Genomic DNA, 6,781 nt, shown 5'->3' with positions numbered 1-6,781 from the left:
GTAGTGACTCCAGCAGCTATAACTATTTCGCCTGTGATTCTGTTGTTGTTCAGGCCTGGGCGAGGGCTGGAGCCTGACAGCTGGTGAATTGTACTGACTTTCCATTTAGAGCTCAAGGATAATGCTCAGTAATGGAGTCAAAATTTGACTTGTGACCTGGCATTTTATCACCACATGTGAAAGCTTTGTTGAAACTGAGAGAGTTATTTTGTTGTTTGAAAAATGCAGTTCTTGTGGGCATGCTTGAACATGTTTAAAATTTAAAGTCTGTCCTGGGCCCATCAGGACGTTAGACAACGCCCCTCCCCCCCCCCCCCCCCCCCCCGCCGCCGCCCCCAGTCAAAGGGCTGCTATACTTTTCCTTCAGAGCTGGAGGAGGAGCAGAAAGCAAACAGTGTGAAAGCAAGATGCTTTTTAGAGGCTCAGAGTTCACCCAATGCAAGGATCACCTCTAAATGGGAGGAAATGACTTGGTTTCCACACGTGGTTGGCCAGCCACTGTACTCCTGAGAGAGTCAGCGAGAGGGACAGATGCAAGCTGTCAGCATCCCTATTAAGAACATCATGCGGAGGCACACGTACATTCAACACAAGACATTGGGTGCTTCTTGGTCACCACAAACCCAGGTTGAATTTGAACCCACGACCGTCTGGGGAAAGAGTATGGCAGCCCTTTAATGGGCTTTACTGGTCCCTGCGCTGCTACATGTGAGGCTGTCTCGTTTTTTAGTTCTTTATCCTTTTAAAATTAGAACAGGGCTATGATGAGCCAATTTACTGCCGTTCTGTGTAATTTAGGTTATTCACTCAGTGAAACGTAGAGGATGAGAGCGCAGTTAAGGCTGCGTATTTCAACTTCAGAGAAAGATCTCAATTTATTTCTGCCAAAACGTTAACAGTTTTACTGGACATAGAACATTAGAGAAGCATGTCCTGCCTCCCTGAGATAGCTGTTGATCCTAAAGGAGCTGTACTTCGAGGTTTCTTTTCTTTTTTTTTTTTACTTATGGTTGGCCGTGCCTCTCTCCCACTCCCCACAGGAGTGGGCTGTTGGGACTGAGGAGTAATGATTTCCTGGTTTGGGAACTGGTGAAGCAAAAACATCACTCTCTCTCAGAGTTTTGAGAGCTCTATCCAAGTTTGACCCTCATGTTTTCTTTGGTATTTTCAGTGTGACGCTCACACCACAGGGCTGGAATGCTCGCTGATTAAAGACATTTTGGGAATGATATTATGACGGCACGATTTCGTTCTAATTCGGAGCCTTGCTTTAGAGTTCGACAGCTATTATTGGCTCTCCTTTGAAGCATTAAAACATTTTGTTTTTCAGTGCTAGATGGGAATTTGCTTCCTCATTCCCAGTCTAAAGGGTAAGTGTCAGCAAGCTGCGGACGGACACGGCTGGGGCTCTGTCATCCCAGGCTTGAGATCTGAAATGCTTGCTCATAAGATGCTCTACCAGTGATGCAGGTAACCTATAGAACCTCCTGCACCAGTTCTGCATGTTTAGCAAGAGCTACAAGCTGGAGATGAAAAATGACATTCTTTTTAACTCCACCATCAAAAATGAAATCTGGTCTAGGTGGAGAAGCTGGTTGCCAGGGTAGGGAATGAATGGGTGAAGAAGGAAGGACGATGGGCTTCCTTGACCTTGGGGAACACTGTGTTATGTCAGGCACAAAGAAAATCACTGCCGCTTCTCCGTGATCTTCCCATATAACTAAACACATGCTCATTAGGGCGGTTTTTGTCACCTTCTCACCTTCTTTCATTAAACCCCACTCTTTAACAGCCCAGCTGAGCAGCAGCAAAGAAGGCTGAGAAATGACAGGAAGGCGTTTTTCCTTTGTTCATATGTTTTGTTTTGTTTTTCATCACCAAGCAGAGGATCGGTAATGAGGAGATGGATCATCCTTTCATTTCAAACCATATGAGGAGTATGTGCTAACAGATAATAAACAAACATATAGTACAAATAAAGGGAGTGAGAAAACAGGTTAATAAAGCTTTTGTTCCCCCCTTGATTAAACTCTTGCAAAATAGCCATCAAAACTCCATAATTAAAAAGGCTACCAACAGTCCTTGTCTAAGTATTTCACTTTTTTGAAAAATCGGGCAAGCAGCAGTATGAGAATGTCAAAATATGGTAAATAATGAAAAAAAAAATAGTACTAAAAGACAGGTACTTCTTAAATAGTCACTTGGCCTGCCTTCTGAGTGAATTCTCTTCCTGGTGTCCTTCATGGTTTTCTCAACTTCAGGTAGGAGCTTAAGAAGGAAAATGTCTACCTATCTGCGGTTACAAGGATTCAGTGAAATAATAAACACAGAACCCCCAGCCTGGTGCCTGGAACTTTGGCTTTCTGTAATTGAGAGTTGTTTTTCTTTCTCAGGCCACTACTGCTACATTGTAGCTGGGTTTGTATTAAATATCTGGAGAGGATGGCAGTTTGGTCAGAGGATCTTTCATTCTTTTTTTTTTTTTTTTTTTTTAAGATTTTATTTATTTATTTGACAGAGAGAGAGACAGCTAGAGAGGGAACACAAGCTGGGGGAGTGGGAGAGGGAGAAGCAGGCTTCCTGCTGAGCAGGGAGCCCGATGCGGGGCTCGATCCCAGGACCCTGGGATCATGACCTGAGCCGAAGGCAGACGCTTAACGACTGAGCCACCCAGGCGCCCCCAGAGGATCTTTCATTCTTAAAGCAGAGGGCAGGCGGCTCCTTTGTAAACAAAGTGCACACATTTTGCAGGTTTCTTGGGGCTCAGCTGTGACTTCTTTGCTGTGGCTCCCATTCTAAACAGATGCCCTGGATTATCTGCTTTACACAGGGGTCTGGATGTACTGATACCTCGAGAAGTCCGCATTATCCGCTCCCTGCAGTTCACCAGCTTTTTCCTTGACATGCCGCTGCCAGTAAAAATGAGAATTGGCAAAAGCCAATGGGGTATATGATTAGTCTGTGGGTTTGTTGCCTTATCTGTTGTATTCAAAACATGTTAAAGAAACAAGGACAGCTCAGACTTTACTGTTTCGACAGCAGTAAAGGATTGAAAGTATCATAGTTTTCGAATTCGTGTCTGAAGAACTATCGATTTAGACAGGACATAGGTGAGATTTGGGAGCAGAACATCAGCTTTGGTACTGATGACCCAGGCTGTAACTTACCATTTCTAGACCGTACTTTTCTATGCTGTGGGATGGGAATAACATTAATCTGTCTAACTTTTTATACAGTCTTTCAGAATGTCTAATAAGATAATGAAGGTAGAAATACCTTGGAAAGCTTCAAGAAAAATTCAATGAAGGATTTTATTACCATTAATAATTTATCTGGTGTAATGGTCCACTGATTTCTCAGTTGTATCAAATTACATGGAATATTTTAAATATTCTGCTCATTTCAAAAGAGAAAAATAAAATAAATAAATAAATAAATAAATTATGAATCTTAGAGCTTTGAAGGCATTGACTTTGTATCCAAGGCCCAGGGAAGAGCATATAGTGTGCTAATAACCAAGCTGAAGACTCCTAAGCAAGAATACTGGACGTATGTAATGGATGATTATGGGTATTGAAAGGAATTTCAGTTTGTGGCCTGAGGAGATGTCTCTCTAAGCTGGTAGAAGGGCTGATCCACCTGTGGTTTTTGCTACTACATGCTACAAATTGTTGCCCACTGAGGGTGACTTTTTCAACTCAAGGGGACACAGTTTACTCATACATAAAAATCTGGAAAATGTGCTATTTACTACTTCTTTAAAAATATCATTTCCCTCGGGGCACCTGGGTGGTTGAGCGTCTGACTCTTGGTTTTAGCTCAGGTCATGATCTCAGGGTCCTGGGATCGAGCCCCACATCGGGCTCTGTGCTCAGCGTGGAGTCTGCTTGAGATTCTCTCTCCCTGTCCCTCTGCCCCTCCCCCTGCTCTTTCTGTCTCTAAAATAAATAAATAAAATCTTTAAAAAACTTTAAATAACTTCAGTTCTGAAATTTTCTATCATGATCTGTTATAAGGAGAATCCTAATGTCAAGACCACACCTCCAATTGGCTGAAATATTCTCTCCTTCATCACCTTCTGGAGGAAGGTTTTCTTTTCCCTTTCTCTTGTTTTTTCTCCCTTTTAATAGATGTTTTTGTTAATAAGGAACTCATTGGGTGGGTGGATGGGAAATACAGAAAAAGGAAAGAAAAAAGAAACAGGAGGAAAGAAAATAAAAAAGATTTCTCCAGAATATCTGTATCTCCTAGTGTCCCTTAAATACTAAAAATGAGAAGCTTGAGACAATATATGAAATCTGTTGTCTGATACTTTGCTTACTACGAAGCTCATCTTTCATAAGCAGGCCCCAGGGTCTGACTTTGGAGAATTCCTGGCTGTAAGGGTAGCTCCCTACTAATTCATTCTGCTCTAAAAGACCTCAGAGAAATGAACTGGTTTAGGAATAACCCTGAAAGAGCACATTGAGACAAACTGTGGATATTTAATTTTATTTGATTAAAAAATGATTCAAAGATAATACAATGTCAAGATGACAGTTTTTAGTGACATCACAATAATACATTGGGGCTAATGTGTTCAACCGTTTGAGTCACTGAAGCAAACCATAGGTTCAACACTCAAGTTGATCATTTCATTCTCAGCCTTTATTATTTTTGAGTAAAAATAGCACTTAAAAACTACTGTCTTAATAAAACTAAAACATGTTCGTCATAATGAAAAACTATGTGATAAAAAGTAAAAAGTCAAAGTCTCTTCCTCCTACCCCCATCTCTCAACTCTCTACCCAGAGGAATTTGCTGTTAAGAGTGATATATACGCCATTATACATTGTTTGTATGTATAATCGGTTAAGAGAATTAAAGGACAAATCCCCAGAAATGGAATTTTGGAGTGAAAGTTTTGTGTATTTCAAACACTGACAGAAAATGCCAGTTGCATACTGAACCCTTTATTTTGTTTTATTAAAGATTTATTTTATTTATCTTAAAGAGAGAGAAAGCATGAGCAGGAGGGGCGTAGGGAGAGGGAGAGAAGGAGAGAGAAAGAGAATCTCAAGCAGACTCCACACTGAGTGTGGAGCCTGATAACGGGGTGCAGTCTCTCAACCCTGATTTTGTAAACCTGAGATCACGGCCCTGAGATCACAACCTGAGCCAAAACCAAGAGTTGGACGCTCAACCGACTGCACCACCCTGGCACTCCATACTGAGCCCTTTAAATGGACATGATCAAGCCATATAAACACATGGCTGGAGTGAAGTGAAAACCCAGTCTAGCCCCATCTCCCAGACAGCCCTGGGCTAGCTCAAAGATGGTAAACAAGTACTGCCTTCCAGGATCTTTGGAAATTGTTGGAGAAGGGGTATTCTGTTGTCACCACCGTTAGGAGGGTAGAATAAGAGGCTGGGATGTTAGACATGCTGCAATTCACAGGGCAGTCTCACAATTAAAACCTGTCCTGTGTCTCATACAATTTACAAACGTTTTGGTGGCCATTCATGTGAGTGAAGAGCCTTTATTATTCTAGGCCCAGAGCCTAACTACCTTTTTTATGCGTAAGTCCATCTAAAGTTCTTTGTTGTTTTTTTCTTTGTCATGTTTTTAATACACATTGAATTTTCCAGGAATACAACCACCATGTAAATTGAGAGCAAAACATTTTGAAAAATTGCATCACTATAGCATTTATGTCCTAAATCAACGTATCTTTATTGGGCTCTCTGTATAACTAGTGCATTCACAGTACTCCTGTGTCTAATCTGACTATGCCACCACTGTCCCAAGATTATACAGAATGATATATATGTATATTACATAAATTGCTTCCTTTCAGTTCTTTTTTATATTTTATTTAGGGTTTGATGTTAGGTTTTCTTCAAAAAGTAGGTGTATAGTAAATTATATTATTTATGAATTTTATTTCACTTTAGTTAAGGTTATAGTACAAAATATCTGTTATCAAAAAAAGGTACTTGTGTCTGAGAAGGGTGAAACCCACCGTTCTAAGGAACATTCATGCTTCCTGATTGAGATGGGTCTTGCTGGCTTGCTTGGCTTCCGGTTCTCAGACTATACTCTGTGCTTGGCAGGCTCTGGGATCCTTTCTTCACCACCCAGGCCCCTGAACCTACAGGTAGAGTGTTATTCCAATCTTACACGGCCATTCCAGAGAACCAGTCCAGTCAGAGCAATTTTGCCTAGTGTTCACCAGAGGGAACGGCAATTTGTGGATGAAAGTTCTTCTCTCTATTCCCAGGAGAAAGCATATGGGTTAACCTAGAGACAATGAAGCACACTGATGAGAAATAAAAACATGAAGATACTCATTTCCCTGAGGCCTGCCAAGTATCTAGAGAATGTGGATCATCGGTCACCTAGGGGACAAGAAGCTACGTGGGTCGGTAACAATTCTCACCGCTACTGCAAGTAGGTCTGCAGTCAGATCTTCACATACAAGCAGAGAACATTGTTGTTGCTACAATTCCTATTTTCAATGGGAATACCGCCATAGACCCTTTTTTCTTATTATAAAAGTAGCGAATGCCTTTTATAAAAATGTAGAGTGCAGAAAAGCATGAATAATAAAACTAAAAGTACTTAAAATCTTATTACCCAGAAATTATGATTAATATTTGGTGTGTATTTATCCAAATGGGTTACTCTATCCATATACATAATTATGTATGTGTATTTTACAAGTGTGGGTAATATACAATCTGATTTCACTTTAAAAATACATCCTGCATATTCATATAATTGTATGTGTCAGTGCTACTA

Source organism: Halichoerus grypus, chromosome 9, assembly GCF_964656455.1.
Source record: "Halichoerus grypus chromosome 9, mHalGry1.hap1.1, whole genome shotgun sequence".
NCBI lineage: Eukaryota > Metazoa > Chordata > Mammalia > Carnivora > Phocidae > Halichoerus > Halichoerus grypus.
This window is presented reverse-complemented; position numbering follows the sequence as displayed.